General features: G+C 45.9%; 1 non-coding gene across 1 annotated transcript; it reads right to left on the bottom strand.

Annotated features, from left to right (window-relative positions):
* Positions 1 to 2,251: 2,251 nt before the first annotated feature.
* On the bottom strand, positions 2,252 to 2,374 carry LOC112584824. Its single transcript, XR_003109222.2, has one exon. It is a non-coding gene; the product is annotated as a small nucleolar RNA SNORA40 (small nucleolar RNA).
* Between the last annotated feature and the right edge of the window lie 17,118 nt (positions 2,375 to 19,492).

The following is a 19,492-nucleotide window of genomic DNA, read 5'->3' as shown; positions in this document are numbered from 1 at the left end:
GGTTTTCAGGTGACAGAACTAGTAAGAAACAAAGCTGGAGTTTGAACTCAGATGTAGAGCCAAGCGTCTTTCTAGAAATAGGTTGGGAATAAGTGATAGCATTCTATGCGGAAATAAAAATGGGTCACTTGTATATGTAGATAATTAGAGAAGTTGTTGTTCAGTCGCTAAGTCGTGTCTGACTCTTTGCAAGCCCATGGACACCAGGCTTCCTTGTCCTTCACTATCTCCTGGAGTTTGCTTAAACTCATGTCCATGGGTCAGTGATGCTATCTAACCATCTCATCCTCTGCTGCCCCTGCTCCTTTTGGCTTCAATCTTTGCCAGCATCAGGGTCTTTTCCAATGAGTCAGCTCTTAATAAGAAGCTACTTATGTGGTCATGAACAACAAGCACAAGAAGATCTGAACAATTTAAAGGCAGCAGGAATCACCTGGGCAAATCACTGATGGGAAAAGTCTATGGGAAAATGCAGTTTGTGCAGGTTGACAGATAGTCACACAGTTTGTGACATTTTGCTAAGCAATGAACACAACCAAGCCCACATATGTTTGCTCTAAAGGCAATAAACCAACTGATGAGACCACCATGACCCAGATGGAAGGGGTGAACCCCACAGGAAAGGGTGCAGAATGGTGATGAAGACCTTTTCTCTCCTTAAAAGAATCCTAAAATATTAGGGAGAAGTCAGTCCAACTGATACTTTGATATTACAGACCAGACCAAGTCTATTTTTCTTATTGTACAAACCTTTCTTCCTGTTCTCCTTCTTCCTCCCCTTCCTTCTTGGTCTTCAGACAACAGCAGCAAACATTGATGGACTTTTCTGACCAGCCCAAACATAGCTCCAAATAATAAATACTGAAGCAATGGTGGCAAAGCCATTGCTTGGCTGGAAGAAAGCCATACTTCATCTCATCCATCATTTACTAGTGTGCCAGGCAGCAATGCCACAAAGCCAGGAAAGATTTAGAAAGAGAAGAAGAGAGGGGAAAAACTCCAACACCATCACTCCTCCATTATCTTGTAAAGTTTATTGATGCACAGCAAACAGGCCATTAATAATGGCGCCCGTGACTGTTCTGATTTACACAAGTCAGGGCAAAATGGTGCTCAAGTGTTCAGTGGTGCTTTTTTTTTTTTCTTCACAGGGTGAAAAGGTTTTTTTGTCTTATGTGTAATATAGGCAAATTTATTTCAGTCCATAAATTTTTAAGAATTTCACATGTTCTGATTCTTTCCACGGTCAATCACCTTAGTTCCTCCAAAGTCCTAATCTTCAAGATGAGATGGCTCTTTCAAAGAGATGCGTTGCTCAGTCTACAGCTGTCATGTCAGTCAGTCCAGACTTCTCTGATCTCCAGTGGAATATGGACACACTTTAAAATTTCCACCCATACTCTCTGGGATCCGATTCCCTCAAGCAATTTACTTTAGGACCATGTTTTGGGTCAGGAGATGGCTCTGCCTAGTTTTGAATCTGACACCTTCCAAAAAGGTATTAAGTTCAAATCATGCACACATGTTCAAATCACCCTAGAACAGTACAGATCATTGGGGTATACCAGGACCTTTATTTACTTGTTTGTTATCTGGCCGCATGGGGTCTTAGTTGTGGCAGGTGGGCTCTTTCGTTGTAGCACATGGACTCTCTAGTTGTGGCCTGCAGGCTTAGTTGCTCAGAGGCCTGTGGGATCTCAGTTCCCTGACCAGGGATTGAACCTGTGTCCCCTGCATTGCAAGGTGAACTCTTAATCACTAGATCACCAGGGAAGTCCTGCCAATACCTTTTTAAAATCCAGACACTGCGTTCTTAAGATAAAAGCCTAAGAAAACAGAAGCCATCTTCGTTTTGTGTCAACATTACAATTAGAATACTAAAACAATATGTTGTTGTTGTTTAGTCCCCAGGTCATGTCCGACTCTTTTGTGACCCCATGGATTGTAGCCCCCAGATTCCTCTGTCTGTGGGCTTTTCCAGGCAAGAATAATGCGGTGGCAAGAATACTGGAGTGGGTTGCCATTTCCCTCTCCAGGGGATCTTCCCGACCCAGTGGTCATATCCACGTCTCCTGCTCTCTTCTCCTGCATTACAAGTGAATTCTTTACCGCTGAGCCCCTGGGGAAGCCTAAAACAATATAGTTGATAATTTAAATGCTTAAGATATGGAGGAAATGATCAGCTCTATAGTCCTGGAAGCAATCTTTATGTTTATCAATACACCCTCTCTACTGAATCTGTTTTAGATAAATTGTTCCTTTTCATCTGTATCAAAACTCATACTAAACAATGAATTCTGGGTTGCAAAAAAGGATTTATTTTTGCACCTATCCGTAAGTCTTCGTCCACAAATTAAAAACAGACACAACTGCTGTCAAAGGCATTTAGTATTGGTCACAGGCTTCTTTGGAAATGTGATGATTTCTTTCTGTGACCCAAATCTGGGTTTTCTAGAGCCCACTTTGGAGTGGAAAGCAAATATCACACACATGGGCTGTGGATATCCCAGGTGACCCCTGAGACCTGGGGCCTCCTTGGCAGAAAAGTAATAGAAACTTACCAGCCAGCCTTGGCAGCCACTGTCCATCCGAGAGTGATGACCAAGATAGAGGAGGGAGATGCTGGAGATGCAGACAAGGGCTGGTGGCTCCTCCTTCTCACCTGATCAGCACAGCTCAAGGATCCCTGTACATCTTTTTTGTTTCCATCCCTGTGTCTGTCTAAGGACAGTTAGGTTGATTCCATGTCCTGGCTATTGTGAATAGTGCTGGTATGAACACTGGGGGGCATGCATCTTTTCAAATTATGGTTTTCTCCAGATACATGCCCAGGAGTGGGGATTGTGGGATCATATGGTAGCTCTAGTTTGAGTTTTTTTAAAGAACCTCCACACTGTTCTCCAGAGTGGCTGCACCACTCCATCACGGTCAACTTCAGGCTAGTGCCACGATGTTGCTGAACGTCGGGAAGGGACGCACACAGTGGGCCTTGTGGGCTGACTCCTGTGCAGCCCTGAGCCTGTCCTGTGAGGTCTTTGGATGCTTTAACACAGGGATGCACAGACAGTGTTTAGCGTTGTTTGGTACACAGCCTGGCACACAGTAGGTGTACTTAGAGAGCTGTGGCTCACACCAGCAAGAACTCTGGGCTTCCGGCCTCCTAGCCCTGCAGAAGACAGCTAATAGGTCCCATCTTCTGAGGGAAGCAAATTGCTAATGATCTTTCAATAAAATGAGACTCTTTCCTGGCTTCTGATAAACTGCCCTGAGCAACTTCTTGGAAAGAACCCAGGGCCAGTGCCTCTGCCTCAGGGAGGCCCTGGAAAGGAAATCTTTCGAGGCTGTCCCTCCCTGCCCCTGGGACAGCCAAATCTCTGCCTCCATAGCCATGCTCAGCTGCCTCGGCCCTTGTGCCAACATATAACCCACAAAACCCCTTTTACTTTGAGCAAGTTCCTGGTGTGTGTGTGTGTGTGTGTGTGTGTGTGTGTGTGTTTTCCTTTCCTAAGCAACGGCTCTGCTGCTGGCCACATCCAACAAAGGAACAAAGTCACTTTGTTCAAAGCAAACAACTCCAGTATCACTTGGAACAAATACACAATCCCACTCGCAGACCTCAATCTCCAAACCCAGCTGGACAAAGCAGAGTGAAAGACTCAAGACCTCAAGGCAGCAAAACACACCTTTATCTGCTTCCAAAAGGCCTTTATCAAGGGTAGTTTTCATGTGGGTTTCTTCCCCCCCTGACTGTTACTAATATCCTTTTAGAAACTTGAAAATAGCATGTCTTTCCTTCCTGATGGTTCTGTTCCAGGTGACTTTGATTGATTTATTTTTTTTCCCCTCTCCACCCTGTGGGTTTTGAGGAAGACAGAAAGGGTTTCTTTGGCTTCTCTGTTGGTTTTGAAGGTCCTCACAGTGAGATGATCATTTCACTTTTAAAATTCGGTCTCTCCAACTGTCGGGAAGAGATGACCATTTTAGACATGTGTACCGTTAGCTATCCTATGATTCTGTGAGCGATCCCCCCTTTTCTGGTCTCCTGCCGCCAGGCAGTGGTGCTGATTGACAGGAGAATTTACCACGTGGAAATTCACTAGGTGCAGTTTACTGTTTGCAGACATGCAGGCCAACAGACTCACGGGTTCGTAGTGCTGGGCACTCGATGCTGGGCACTCAAGGAAACTTTGAGAAAACCACTCCTGCAGGTTACTGGGCTCCCTGTGGGCCAGGAATGTACAGGGTGCAGCCAGCCTGCAAAGGTGGACAGGTGGAGGGGCTGAGTACCCCACCAAGGAGCAGGAGTGGGAGTGACAATGAAACCCTTAGTCAGCCCTGAATGCACGGTGCTGCCTCTTGTGCACATTAGAAAAAAAAAGGCAAGTTTTTTCCTAACTAGGCAAGCTCCTAGTTAGGAATTATTCACAGACCCATCGGAGACTGCTAGCCAGGGTACAAGGGAAGAGGATCTGGGGAACCAAAGAACTGAGTCACCATGAGAACCTGACCCAGAGAGAGAACCCGCCTGGAACCTCTCAGCAAGAGGAGCTGAGTCTTAGGAAAGGAATAGGATTTTCCTGGAGAAGAAAGGGGAGGGAGGGGTACCAGGCAGAGAGAACAGCTTGGGCAAACAGCTTGGGCACATGAAGTGCCCACAAGCCCATGTGGGCGTGACCCTGGCCTGATGTTTGCCCACATTTCAGGACAGAGGATGAAAGAACTCATTCTTCTGAGCTCATCTCTTTAGCAAAAAATGACTTGTTAAGTGCTTTCTGGGGTTCTAGGTCTATGATAATGGCTGAGATCAACACAGAAGGAGCATAAGATGCTCCCATCTGGCACACACCCTTCCTCGCCTTTATCATCCTCAATGTGCTATATGAATCCCTGCTTTAAAGACCACCAAGGGATGTCTCTGATAGTCCAGTGGTTAAGACCCCGTGCTTCCAATGCAGGAGATGTGAGTTTAATCCCTAGTCAGGGAACTATTAATAAGATCCCACATGACTCAAGGCATGGCCAAGAAACCCAAAAAAGACCATGGATAGCGCATCCCCATCTCCCCATCCCAACCCTCAATACAATTGCTGTCTGTAGAGCAAAGCCAGTCAGTTGTGTCCGACTCTTTGTGATGCCAGGGACTGACTATGGCCTACCATGCTCCTTCATCCATGGGATTTTCCAGGCAAGAACACTGGAGTGGGTTGTCATTTCCTTCTCCAGGAGATCTTCCCCACCCAGGGATTGAAGCTGGGTCTCCCGCATTGTAGGCAGACGCTTTACCATCTGAGCCATCAGGGAAGTCATAGAATTAAGCTTTATTCTTAATCCTGACTTGCTTGCTGTATCTCTTCCATTGTTGTCTTGAACAGACTTTTTACATTAAAGTACTATTCAGTGGTGTATACAATGGAATATTACTCAGCCATAAAAAGAATGAAATAATGCCCTTTGCAGCAACATGGATGGACCTAGAGATTATCCTACTAAGTAAAGTAAGTCAGATAGAGAAAGACAAATATTATATGATGTCACTTATATGTGGAACCTAAAATATGATACAAATGAACTTATTATCAAAACAGAAACAGACTCACAGACATAGAAAAGAAGCTTACAGTTACCAAAGACAAAATTTGGGGGAGGGATTAGAAGATACAAAATACTGTATATAAAATGACAAGGTCCTACTGAATAGTAGAGGGAACTGTTTTCAATATCCCATGCTAAATGATAGTGGAAAAGAATACATGTATAACTGAACCACTTTGTTGTATAGCAGAAGCTAATAAAACATTGTAAATCCACTAGATGTCAATAAAAATAAAAATTAAAAAAAGAACGATTCAAAAAATACTGTTTAGTTTTAAGTTGACTTGATTATATAATTTACATACAATGAGATGCATAGAACTGCAGTGTATGCAGTTTGATGATAATGTATCCATGTCACCATCACCCCAAGATAAAAGGTTCCACTGCTACAGAGAGTTCTCACGTGCCCCTCTTCCTTCACCACCACCTATCACCCACTCAGACAGCCCCACCAACCACTGATCTGATTTCTAATATCATAACTTAGTTTTTCTCCTTTTTTGAATCTGTTTTGAACAGAATCAAACGGTAGATCAGTTTGGGAGCTTCTTTTGCTCAACATAATATTTTTGATATTCATTAATACTGAGTATCGGAGAAGGCAATGGCACCCCACTCCAGTACTCTGGCCTGGAAAATTCCATGGACGGAGGAGCCTGGTGGGCTGCAGTCCATGGGGTCACGAAGAGTCGGACACGACTGAGCGACTTCACTTTCCCTTTTCACTTTCATGCATTGGAGAAGGAAATGGCAACCCACTCCAGTGTTCTTGCCTGGAGAATCCCAGGGACAGGGGAGCCTGGTGGACTGCTGTCTATGGGGTCGCACAGAGTCGGACGCGACTGAAGCAACTTAGCAGCAGCAGCAGCAGCAGCAATACTGAGTGTACCAGTAGTTGGTTAATTTCCATGACACATAGATACAATAATTTCCCTTTTTTATCCCTTATATGTCCCCTATTGGTGGACAGTTGGGTTGCTTGTTCTGTGCATTTTTTGGTCTTGTCTTTCCAACTAGATTGTGAGTTTAAGGGCAGACATGTGTTTCATATACTCTGTCCGTACTCTGAAAGCACCTCATCTGAGGCCAAGTCAGACTGGCTCCCTCAACATGTTGGTTAATTGAATTATATTTGTGGATAAGATGTGGTCCCTGCCTGTTAAGACCTTGTAACCTAATTATGGAGGCAGCTACAAATAGAAATCATCAGTTATTCCAAGGCAACACATTAATCCCTTCATTCAGCAAGTATTAATATTTATTTCAGAGAAAGCAGAAGACATACTGATGAAGATCTAAGACATAGGGCAGAATGTGAAAGGTGATATGAAAGACATTCAGCAGAGTTGTGGAAACTCTGAGAGCAAAGCATTGCTTTTTGCTGAGAAGCTTAGGGCAACCCTCAAGGAAGAGGAGGAGATGCCCAGGCCCCAGAAGACTGAACATGGGGAAGCCACAATAGACCAGAAGTAGAGGGTCCAACACAGGCAGAGCTGGAAAGGCAGGGGGAGAAAAGGAAAGACATTTCCCGTGACAGAAGGAACATATCTAGGGGCTGGGAAGGTGGAATATGTTGGGACCACAGAGAGTCTTGAATGTCGAGCTTGGAAATCCATGAGCAAGTTCAAACACACAACACATCCCCATCAAACACTTTTGTGATGATGGGGCTGCTCTTACAATAATTCGGCATCTATATTCTGCATGGCAAAACTACCACCATCTCTATATGATTACATTAATGCTACAGGGGAGCAACAGAAACAAAAGGGGGGCAAGAAATTGACTAGTTCACAAGACAGGTGAATATCAGGGTCACAATCCAACCCCAGAAGCAGGTGGTCAATGTCTGGGAGGAGAAAACAGCCCAAAGCGTAAAGGTTTTTTTTTTGGTGAAAGAGAAATAGACGGAATTCACTGGTAGCTCAGTGGTAAAGACTCTGCCTGCCAAGCAGAAGACACAGGAGACGTGGGTTTGATCCCTGAGTCAGGAAGATACCCTAGAGAAGGAAATGGCTACCCAACTGCAGTATTCTTGCCTGGGGAATTCCATGGACGGGGAGCCTGGTGGGCTACCGTCCATGGGATTGCAAGAGTTGGACATGATGTAGAAGTCAAATAACAACAAAAGAGATATAGAGTTTGGTTGGCTGTTCTTAAGGGATGAGAATACAGTGAAATTATTATCAATAACAAACACTACATGACACTTTGAGAACTTTATACTTTTCAAATAGTTTCATATTCATTATTCACTAGACCCTCATGGTAATCCTGATGACTCATCAAGTGAGGTGTTAATTACTATTATTACTGTTATCACTGTTCTAGATTTTTCAGGGGAAGAAATCAAGACCCAAAAGAGTTAAGACTGTCTCCACATAATGGAAAAGAATATGAAAAAGGATATATATATATAAATGCTCAGTCACTCAATTGTGGCTGACTCTTTGCAACCCCATGGACTATAGCCTGCCAGGCTTCTCTGTCCATGGAATATGTGTGTGTGAGTGTGTGTGTGTGTGTGTGTGTGTGTGTGTAGTTGTTTAGTTGCTAAGTCATGTCCAACTCTTTTGCAATCCTATGGACTGCAGCCCATCAGGTCCTCTGTCCATGGAATTCCCCAGGCAAAAATACTGGAGTAGGTAGCCATTTCCTTCTCCAGGGGTCTTCCTGACCCAGGGGTTGAACCCAAGTCTCTTGGATTGGCAGGTGGATTCTTTACCACTGAGCCACCAGGGAAGCCCAAGCAAAGACTGTCAGATTCCAAAGGTTCAAGGCACTTTGCCAGAGCCCAAGCTTGGAACCCACAGCAGAAGGAACCAGATATATATATATATATATATATATGAATCACTTTGCTGTATATGGGAAACTAACACAACATTGTAAATCAACTATGAAAAAAAAAAGGAACTCCAAAAGAACTTTAGCTAAATTAGCCAGGACTCAAATCAGCATCTCTTGAATGAATTTCTACAACCAGTTATTGGAAAATGAGGAGGTAGGATTCTCTTGGACAGAAGGGTCTTGAAGATCAGTGTATTCAAACCAAATCAGTTGGCTTAAAACTCCCTCCCTCCCCACCCCTAACACACTGTTGTGATATGGGTGGTCTGAGAGACTTGGCACAAGTCAGGATAGGGATCTGATTCAGACTTTCTACTGTGAACACGAGAGTGTCAGATGTTTCTTTTGTAACAAGAGGCAGTTGAAGGTGTAGCTCACCAATCTTTCTGCCAGTGTAGACGGTTCTCTGATCCTTAGGGCCGTAGTCAGAAAGTGAGTTTTCTGCATTAAAAACTGGGAGGGACTCTAAAAGAGTTTCTGCAAGGGTGTGGGGTTTGCAGGTCTAGGTTGCCCACTCACTACCCCAGCCTAAAGCTTCCCTCTGCTGCCTGATGTTCATAACCTCGGCTAGGTCCTGCACAGACAGGCCCCAGCAGGCTGTGTATTGTGACCCAGTCCTGGCTGAGAACAAAGAGGAATTCAAGAGGGGATGGACGAGAGGAGTTCACCTGTGTTGTCATTTTGCCTCAGGTAAATCCCAAACAACCAAGAACCAGAGAGACAGAGTCAGTGATCAACCACGAGAAACCATCACCATAAACAGGGCTTGTTGAAGAGGTAAGGGTGGTGTTGGGGATGGCTTTCCAGACTCCACGGCCTAATTTGGAAGCTCCCAAAACAGTTGGTTTGCTTTTGTGTGCCTGTGTGCATGCTCAGTCGTATTTGACTCTTTGTGACCCCATGGACTGTAGCCCACCAGGCTCCTCTACCCGTGGGATTTCCTAGGCAAGAGTACTGGAGTGGGCTGCCATTTCCTTCTCCAGGGTTTTTGTGCACGTGATCACTGATACAGTCTGCTAAGTCACATGAACAAATCATCTCCTTCTCCCTGCATACATAACTGTCTGTTTCCATGTTAATCCATGACACCCTTCAGGCCAATCAACCCAACCACCCAGTGGAATGGATGCCCCTAGTGGAAACGATCATCTTCCCCACTGGGTATCATCACCCTCCTCTTGAAATGTACACACGCTGCAAAGGGACTCTGGAAGTAAATCTTTCCTCAGTGATGTCCTCTGCATTAATTTCTCTCCTTCTAAACAGCAGCCCGGCAGCTAGTAAATAGCGACCGCCCTTGGTCAGTGCTGGGAAGATAAAGGATTATTAAAAGAGGGACCAGCTTTTTGCCAATTACACCGTTTAGGCAAGGAGGGCAAAGAGGCTGGTCTGTCATCGCCCTCTGCCTTGTAGGAAGATGCTAACAACAAACTTCAGCCCTAATTACTGTCTAGTCCATTTTCTCCTGGACCAAGTTTGCATCTAAGCCTGAGTGTCAGAGAGAAATGGAATCTTACCGTAAACACGACCTTTCAATCACATGAGAAAGGCACCTCTCTCCCCCCCTGGCTTAGAGCACTCTGGAGCTCTGAGCTGTGAAGAGTTGCCGTAGGTAGGAAGGAACGTTAGCTTTGGAATTCAATTAACTGTCAGCACCACTGTTTGAGAGAGAATGAGTCACTCGTCTTCAGCAAACGGGCTCGGGGGCTGAGAGCCACCAAGATGAATGATGATTGAAAAGCACTGGAGAACCAGGACTTGTAGACTCCCGGAATCCTTCTCTCACCCACACACGCTTCCGCATGAAAATATAATAAGGAGCAGGAGAGGACGTGTGAGTGCATGGGAGATGCTGTCAAGAATTGGCTTACATGTTCTTTTCTGTTTGTAAGTTTCACTGGATTCTAAGCTCTCACTGTGGGGACTGTGTTGCATCTCTCCTTTCTTTCAGCTCATGTCCGAATTAATGCTTAAGGGAGGAAAAAAGGATGCTGTCTGGTACCCCATGCACCTCTTGTAGCTGACAGGAAGTAGCTTGCTAATGAGAGAAAGGGTCTCAGAAAGGCTGCCAAGAATACCTGCTCTATCCACTGGCCCACACTGCCTCTTGCAGGGTGGGCACACTGTTCTCTATTTAACGTGTAAAGTATAACGTGGGCCTGAAAAGGGGGAAGGCACGTTTCCCAATCTATGCAATAGTGTGTATGCAATCTACATACAATATACCATTCATCCCATACACAATAGTTCATATAATATACAGTAGGCAAAATGCATCTGGCCCTGTTCCTCGGTCACTGGAAAGGTGCAGGCCATGGCGGACAGTCTGGCAATGGTATTCTTTGTCAGCTTCCCCCAGCTCCACCGTTCATCTTCCAGAATCCTCTGCCCCTTGTTTCAGTTTTGTATTTGCAGAGATAATCTACCAAACAGTTCCAAAGGAAAAGGAAGACTTTGTTGAAGGCTAGAAAAATGAACGACACCCTGGTTAAACTGAAAACTCCTTCAAGACGTGATGATGAACATTAAATCATAAGAAGAAAAAATCGAGGTGCCTTGTCCACCATGCTCAGAAGGAACAGGTCAGGAATGTCACTTGCTTGTGAGAACCAAGCCAGGGTGGCCACGCCAGCAGAAGGCCCACATGCAAGGATGAAATAAGATACTCTGAACACAGGAGAAACACCGGCTCTGAAAACACTGGCCCATTTCATCACACATTTTTTAAATTTCACATAGATAAGAGACGACACGGAGAAAGATGACCTCAGCGTGGTACCCTCACACACATTAGAATTTGAGTACCACTGCTTCGAGTGGCAGAGATTTTAGGCTGGGTCCCATTAATATGAGAACTCCCCAGCATATCACTGGATTGCTGGGTTTTGCTTTCTTCGCCTTTGTCTTTGCTGTCTCTCCCTGTTTCCCTACAAAACCAAACATACTTGCTCGCCCAGCTTCACAAACAGAAAAACCAATTCCAAGAGGAAATCACTTCACAGCAAGCAAGCCCTGGGAAGAATTCAAGAGTGAGGAGCTCTTGTAATGAGATTAAGGGAAAAAATGCTTTTGTGCATCCAACTCAGACCCGTCCTCCGTCCGTGAAAGGAGCCAAAACAAACACGGGCATTGTTTTGGGAAGGAAAAGGTTAACAAGCTATGAAAACAAAATTAGAGATATTTTCAAAGCGTGACCCTCAGCAGGAGGAGTAGAACAGTCTGCCAGTGAGGCAGCCTCTCCTCTCCTGTCCGACGTTTCTCCTGCAGCTCGGGGAGTGGGGGTGGGGGAGCAGCCGTGACTGTGATGCTCTGAACAGGCCGCAGGGATGCTGCAGTCCCTGTGGTGGATGGACCACATCCACAGGGCAGAGGCATAAACGTCTGGCTCCAGTGGAAAAAGACACACAGCTCCTTGGCCCCTTCTTAGAAATAAGCTTAGAAAAAATTCTCTGTGGATCCTGCAGAGCTTGGAGCTCAAGCTTTCCTCCACCCTCTGGCAAAAGCACTCGTCTGCAAAGGAAAATCCTGAGCTTATATTCAGACTTGGGTCTCAAGACCTGTGCCTCAGTTTCCCCATTCATTTGATCAGTATTTATCAGGCACTCACTGTGTACTGCACTGAGGACTTCCGACTGTGGATATAAAGTTGAAAGGCCCCCATCCTTGTCATTAAGGGACGCAGAGTCTGGTGAGGAAAGCAATATACAAATGGATAGTTATCACTGTAGTACATGAAGCATAGTAGTTAATGTTTATCACATGGAATGGTTTTCATAGGTTTCCAGATATAGTAGTAATGTGAGTAATGCCAGCGGACATTTGATACTCAAGTAGAATGGTGTGTGTGTGTGTGTGTGTGGTCAGAGGCCCATCACTCTCTGTAGGTAAACCCCTTGGTTCTTTGCTGCTGCTGCTAAGTCGCTTCGTGGCCAGCTCTGTGCGACCCCATGGACGGCAGCCCACACGGCTCCCCCGTCCCTGGGATTCTCCAGGCAAGAACACTGGAGTGGGTTGCCATTTCCTTCTCCAATGCATGAAAGTGAAAAGTCAAAGTGAAGCCGCTCAGTTGTGTCTGACTCCCAGCGACCCCATGGACTGCAGCCTACCAGGCTCCTCCATCCATGGGATTTTCCAGGCAAGAGTACTGGAGTGGGGTGCCATTGCCTTCTCCTAGGAGCCTACAAACCCACTTCCCTGTTCTAATCAGGCTTCTGGTGATGGAGGCTGTCACCAAGAGGCACATGGAACACCAGGATGATGTGTGAGAGGGCCAAGATGACGTCATAGAGGCACTTCCCTGCACTCTTCATCCAAGAACTCCAGCCAGTGCCCATGAGGGCCCGGACAGTCTTTGTTTAACTCAATGTACACAGATCCCAGCTCTAATAATAAACTCTGCTGGTGATGATGAAGAGAGGATTTATATATAGAACCCAGAGCCCAAGACACAGAAACATGAGCACACATCTGCAGTGGGTTCCATGGCAAGGCACCCAGTTTTCTCCAGCAAGACTGAAAAATCTACCTTGTCATGTTAAAGTCTCAGCTCTGCCTCGCCAAGAAGGACTCCTCTGGGCATTTTATATGAACTACATGAACTTTGCTCAGACTTTGAGGGAGCAACTTCTCAACGTCTCCATGATTATTTTATACCTGAAACTTCACAGCCCTGGCTGGTGATTTTCCAAGATCTGAATTGATAAGATATATTTCCATGCATCAAAAAGTAGAAATATCAAAAGCCACACAGAGCAGTTCAGTTTCCAGGAGGAAAGGCATGTGTGTGTATGTGCTAAGTCGTTTCTGTCATGCTTGACTCTTTGTGACTCCATGACTGCAGCCCACCAGGCTCCTCTGTCCATGGGATTCTTCAGGCAAGAATACTGGAGTGAATTGTCATGCCCTCCTCCAGGGGATCTTCCTGACCCAGGGTTTGAACCCGAGTCCCTTATGTCTCCTGCATTAGCAGGTGGGTTCTTTATCATTAGTGTCACGTGGGAAGCACCAGGAGGAAAGGCAGTGACCTAAAAAGGGGGCCCCAACCATAGCCCAACAGCCCTGTCCTTTTTCTGAGACTTGTAGTAATGAGCCAAGAAGTTTGGGAACACTTGAATGTTAATTTGGCATGGAGGTAGACAGAAGAACAAGAAGTCTGCTGCTCCTTCCTGCTGAATTCAGGGCAAAAAGGACCACAAATTCACCTCTGGGCCCTCTGGTGAAGTTCTGGTTGTTGGTTCCCAAGAGTTTCGTTAACCTGATGTGAAGTTAATCAGGCTTTTCACTTCCAGATCTGTACATAAGACTTGGATTATTCCTTCAGATAAAGTGTTAGTCTCTCAGTCATGTCCAACTCTTTGTGACCCCATGGACTGTATCCCATTAGGCTCCTCTGTCTGTGGGATTCTCCAAGCAAGAGTACCGGAGTGGGTTGCCATTTCCTATTCCAGGGGATCGTCCCTACCCAGGGATTGAATCCGAGTCTCCCGTACTGCAGGCAGATTCTTTGCCGTCTGAGCCCCCAGGGAAGCCCACTCAGATAAGCCCACTCAGAACTTGTTTTCAGTTCACTGGATTCCTCAGACACAAGGTTTCTTTGAATGCATCTGGCCAGCTTGTGATTCTCTGGAACAAAAATTACTCACCCCAGACCAGCTTCCTCGCATGCTTCTGGTTTACTTCCCTCCTTTTTCCTTGCCCATCTGGGTCCGTAAGTTCTGTTGTACCGATTACTATGAGACTTCATCCACAAGGAGCCTTCTGGGAAACAAGGAGTTTGATACCTGTTTTCGTTCCTGTGATGATTGAAGCTTACCCCTAAAATCTTAATTTTTTTAATATAAGATGGTTGGTACAAAGAAGACTTTTAAATCTTTTTTGAATCTCTTACATTTTTTGCTCTGTGTTCTGGTTTTTGGCTGTGAGGCATGTAGGATTTTAGCTCTTCCACCAGGGATCGAACCTTCGCCCACTGTGTTGGAAGGTTAAATCTTAACCACTGGACTGCCAGGGAGGTCCCGCATCTAAAATCTTGAAAGTCATACTTTTTTATGGATGTCCTAAAATACTTTCCACGTTCAAAATACATACAAAGGCCTTCTTGACATCTCTGTGGGGCTAACAGATGCCCTAAACTCAATATGCCTGAACCCGGCTCCTTACCCTCACAGCCAGGCTCCCCTCTGCCTATACCCACCCCACCCCACCCATAGCCTCCTCATCTCAGCTGGGTGGGAGACAGGGGTGGTGATGAGTACAGACTATTTCCTTCCAGCTGTTCAGGCCCCTAACCTCCGAGCCATCCTTGACTTCCCTCTTTCCCTGATACCCTGCTTTTGAACTGTCAGGAAAGCCTTGAAAATGTATTTCCTGAAAATACATCGAGGGTCCAGCCCCTCCCCATTCCCTCCAATGCTGTCACCTGGCACCGCCACCCTTTCCCCTCTACACCAACACACCGCCAGAGGGACCCTTGGAAAACAGAAGGTGGGTGGTGAGACACCTGCTCAGAATCTTGCAGAGGTTGCGGCTCATACATGGAGCAGCTGACCTCATCACACCCACCTCCACTCTGTCCCAAACCATGTCTCTGCCTTCACTCACTCTGCGTTAGCCATCCCCGCCTCCTTGATGTTCCCGCAACAAGTCAGAAACACCCCACTGGAGGGCCTCTGCCCTCCCTGGTCTATCTAGCCAGAGCTCTCTCCCACCTAGTCCCAGGAGAGCCCTTCACTGAGCGCTGCCTCTGACCTCCCCTCCTGGTGGGCCCACTCTGATCTCTACTGAACTCGCCTGTGTCATCTGCCCCACCCTGCCTTGCCCCAGCATCTCTGGTCCTTCTTCTCACACTTGGGTTTTAATTTTTGTTCTTTGGGATTTCTTGTTTCCATTGCACTCTCCCTCATCTCCCTCGGGGTCCAGGATCTCGGCTTTATTTGCTGATCTCTCCTGACCACTGGGAGCAGTGCCTGTCATGGTAGGTCCTCAATAAATGTTTGTCAGTTGCATTGATGACTCAGAGGCTTGGTGAACAGTGTTGAAAAGAGCATGGATTTGAAACCAGGTGAGCCAAGACTGACATCCTGCCACTTTCTAGCCGGTTACATAAAATCATAACTATAAAGCATCTCTGATAAGACCTGATGTATATAAACACTCCATAAATGGTAGTTATGGTATTGTTATTACTGCTGTTTATGCCAGTACCTGCTGTAACACGGCTGTAACCTCAGGGAATAGTCTATGTAAGCTCCCCCATCCCAAGTAGGGTCATAAACTCAGGACTGGGTGAATGGTGTTTGGCACCTGCCATGCCTGGCTCTTGCTCAGCCCTGCTGTTGCTCTGTTTAATAAGAGGGAGGTGGTGAGAAGGAATGTAACCGCCATGGCAATCATTTGCTTGGTTGCATTGAACTCCAACCCATACCAGTTAGACTGCAGCTCTGAGAGAAAACCAATACTCTGAGCATTTTTCAGAAGAAAACTGCTAAGTAATTGCAGAGGCCTTGTCTGAAGGAGGTGAGGTAACTGTCCTATAGGTGTTCAAAAAGAAATTTGACCACCACATAATAGATTGGATGACCAGACTGTGACTTAGGCCTCTTCATATCTAAGATTTATGAGGGTAATGAAGTTGCTTTCCTTAAAGCAACCCCCTGCAATAAACTTGACCAGGTTCTTGACATTGGAAAGACAGAGCTTGGCCTTCTCACAATGCCTCCCACCCTGGAACAGTCACCATGGGATGAGGTGCAGAACAAAGATGATGCTCAAGGTATAATTATGACGGACCTAGTAAGTTCATCTTATAGATGCAAAGTTAAATACAGCAATCTTGTATAGGCAAGTATAATAAAGGGTGTTTGGAAGAGACATCCAACATCCTCTTGCTTTACTTAGAGAAGACAGGCCTAGAGAGACACTCTGAATGATGGAAAGGTGTAAGTGTGGAAAAGAAGACAGGAATATGCCTTCCATTTTGGAAAGTGTGAGAGTTTTGGAAATGCTTCACGACTGCTGAATATGCAGGGGTAAAAGAAAGAAAAAATGCATCTATACTAAGAATGATTCCAGAAATACAGAAAGCCTAGGCCCAAACTCACACTGCTGTTTCCACGACGCTTCTCTGCAATTCTTTGCACCCAACCCTCCCCAAAGTGGTCCACAACCAGAGTATGTTGCCATAGCAACAGGCTCAGTAGGGGAGCCACTCAGCAGTACCCAGTAATTCACATCTGTGCTTCTCTCTCTCTCCTCTCTCCCTTCTCTTTTTATCTGTAAATGGAAAGCAGCCCGTGATGCCACCTTGAAGCTGACAGTTCTTAGAAAAAGGGAAGAGGAGACTTGCTTTGACTGGAATATTCCTGCCCCTATGCAGAGTTCTTTTCCCCTCTCTGCAGGTGGCACGCCCTCACCTCGGAGTAGAAGGAGCTGCCTGAGAACTGGAAGTATGTGGAGGCCCCAGGGATGGCTGGGAACCAGCCATTGCATCTGACCTTTGCTGCAGGAGAGGCTCTTCTTAGAAGGCTAAGGAATTGGCCTGCAGGCTTTTACAAGCTCACTTTGACTTCAGGTGGGGTCAGGCAGATTGAGGTGAAGGGGAACCCTCCCCACCTTCCACTGCTGAGTCCTCACCCTTTACCGATGTCCTCGATTGCCTGCTCTTGCCTCTCATCTTGATCTTTTTCTTCCTTTCCTTGTTCTAAATTCTCTTCCTGCCTTCCATACCGAGCCCAAAGCAATGGACTCCTGAGGCAGACTGCCCTAAGATGGGACTGTTCAAAGGCGGACTTGGGGATGCCAACTGGGGAGAGATTGTTCGGCCCCTTGCCCCTGCTTCCTCTCTGTTTCCTCTGAATTCTTTTAGGTCACAAGCAACAATTGGGGTCAACCCACCCACCTTCACCACTTTTCCTTCCTGTAAGATTAACCATCCATCCATTCTTCTCTGTGCCCGATGGAACACGATGAAAGCACCCAGCATGTCTTAAAGAGTCGACCTCTATAGAGAAAGTTATTTGAACATGCTCCCTGACATCTGAGTATAATGGGGTCCTCATTGTGATGGCTTGTTTTCTATCGAAATCGTTTGTTGATGTGGTTCAGAGCCTGGATAAATTCATGTCTCTATCTCTCTGCTTTTCTTGTTTTGCTTTAAAAAAATATTGTATCTCTGCTTCTTAAATAAGTTATGTAAGTCCTGTTAGCAAGATTGAAAATATTCCAGAGCTTTATTGGGAAAAGTCTCCCTCCCACTCCTGTCTCCAGACACACGTTCCTCTTCCAAGATTCAACCAATATGACCAGTTTGTATCAGAGACACTTAATGTGCTCCCAAGCAAATGTGTTTGTGTATTTTATTTTCTCTTTCCTATTAATGTTCTCTTTTCTTTTAAACCCTAAAAAATAGGGTTTTGGGATTTAAAGGTCCTAAAACTGGACAGAAGGGGACAGGGCACAACCTTTAAAAGAATGACATAACTCAAGGGCATGACACAAACTGATTACAACCAAACAGTCCGAGATGGCAGATGAATCACTAGACCTTGAGCCTCATCCTATGTTCATTGCAATACATTGTAATACATTAGCGTAAGCTAAGTGACACACCCACCAGCAACAGACAGTCCCAGGGCTGACCATCAAGGACCAAAAAATGGGTAGTGGCCCAGTTACTGGAAATCTCCACCCCTTCCCCCGAGTAGTTCAAATACTCCTCCCACTCATTAGCCTATGAAATTACCCATTCCATAAAAACTAACCACCACATATTTCAGGGCCTCTCGCCTTCTGAGATGGCCCCTACTCTGTCTATGGAGTATGTTTTTCTCTGAATAAATTCACTGCTTACCCATCACTCTTGTCTCTCACTGAATTCTTTCTGCAATGAGACGTCAAGAACCTGAGCTTTATTAAGTCCCAAGACCAGAGGTGATCCCAACGAAAAGCCCGTGGGTTCAAGTTCCAATCTGAGTTACATGGTTTCAGTCTAACCCAGTGAACATACTTAGACCTGTTTTGTAGCCAATTTAATTTCCTGATGAAATCTGTACTTTGTTCAAGCATTCGTTAAAGGACCAAGTGGATAAATTCTTGGGTAATCATAAACTTCTTTTTTTTTAAAATTTTAAGAATCACCTTCCTCCCTGTCACTTCCCAGAAGGACAGGGAAGGGTCACAGAGCTAGGTTGGATCTGTTCCTTTCTGCTGGGCAAGGAGCAGATGTGCAGGGCTATTTGTCAGGTGGAGATGGCAAGAATGGTGGGAAGATGGCCATCACAAGCCTTGAGCCAGGTCACTTTGGAGAATCAGGATCCATTGGACAGGTTCCAGTGGCAGGGAGAGTGCCAGCTGCTTTTCTGGGAGGATCTGGGGTGTTTGCAGCCTTGTCTTCCTTCATGATGGAGAGATCTGATAGGAGGCAGACCCACATCTCCTGGCTGCACTTGGAGCAGGGGTGGGGAGGGAGGAGGGAATCGACCAGACTGCTTATTCGGCTTTAACTGACTCTGTTCGGATTTCAGTCAAAGCTGCTCAAAATGGCTCATGTGGGCAGACAGGGCCTGAGTCAGCCCATCAATAACATCCATTGCGTGGTCCCTGGATACAGAGTGTGGAGCCCAGAGCTGGGGAACCGGAAACAAGAAATATATGGTTCAGTCCCTCCCCCGAGGAGCTGAGAATCTGAGGCAAACAGGAAAGACAGATATGCCTGAAAAAAGCCTCAAAAGCCCATGAACACAAACACAGACACCAGGACAAAGGAACACACGGGGGTTGATGCTGTCTGTGGTCCAAGCTGCCTGAGACCAGCTTCCTTCCGTGGATTCTCTTTAGGAAAAGGGTGGAAAGACACTCTGACACAGTACCATGTGTCCGAGTCATCTGATTGAACTTCTGTAAGGAAGAGGACTTGGGCTTTGCAGAAACAGGCCAGGCATGGAATTGCTCTCTGTGCACCTAGATGTGTTATCTTGATGTGTTTCTAAACCTGTCTGAGGTCAGCCTCCTCACTTGTCATTCGGGGACAATCCCACGCCTTACAATTACG

The sequence above is a fragment of the Bubalus bubalis genome, chromosome 4 (genome assembly GCF_019923935.1).
Source record: "Bubalus bubalis isolate 160015118507 breed Murrah chromosome 4, NDDB_SH_1, whole genome shotgun sequence".
NCBI classification, from domain to species: domain Eukaryota; kingdom Metazoa; phylum Chordata; class Mammalia; order Artiodactyla; family Bovidae; genus Bubalus; species Bubalus bubalis.
This window is presented reverse-complemented; position numbering and strand designations above follow the sequence as displayed.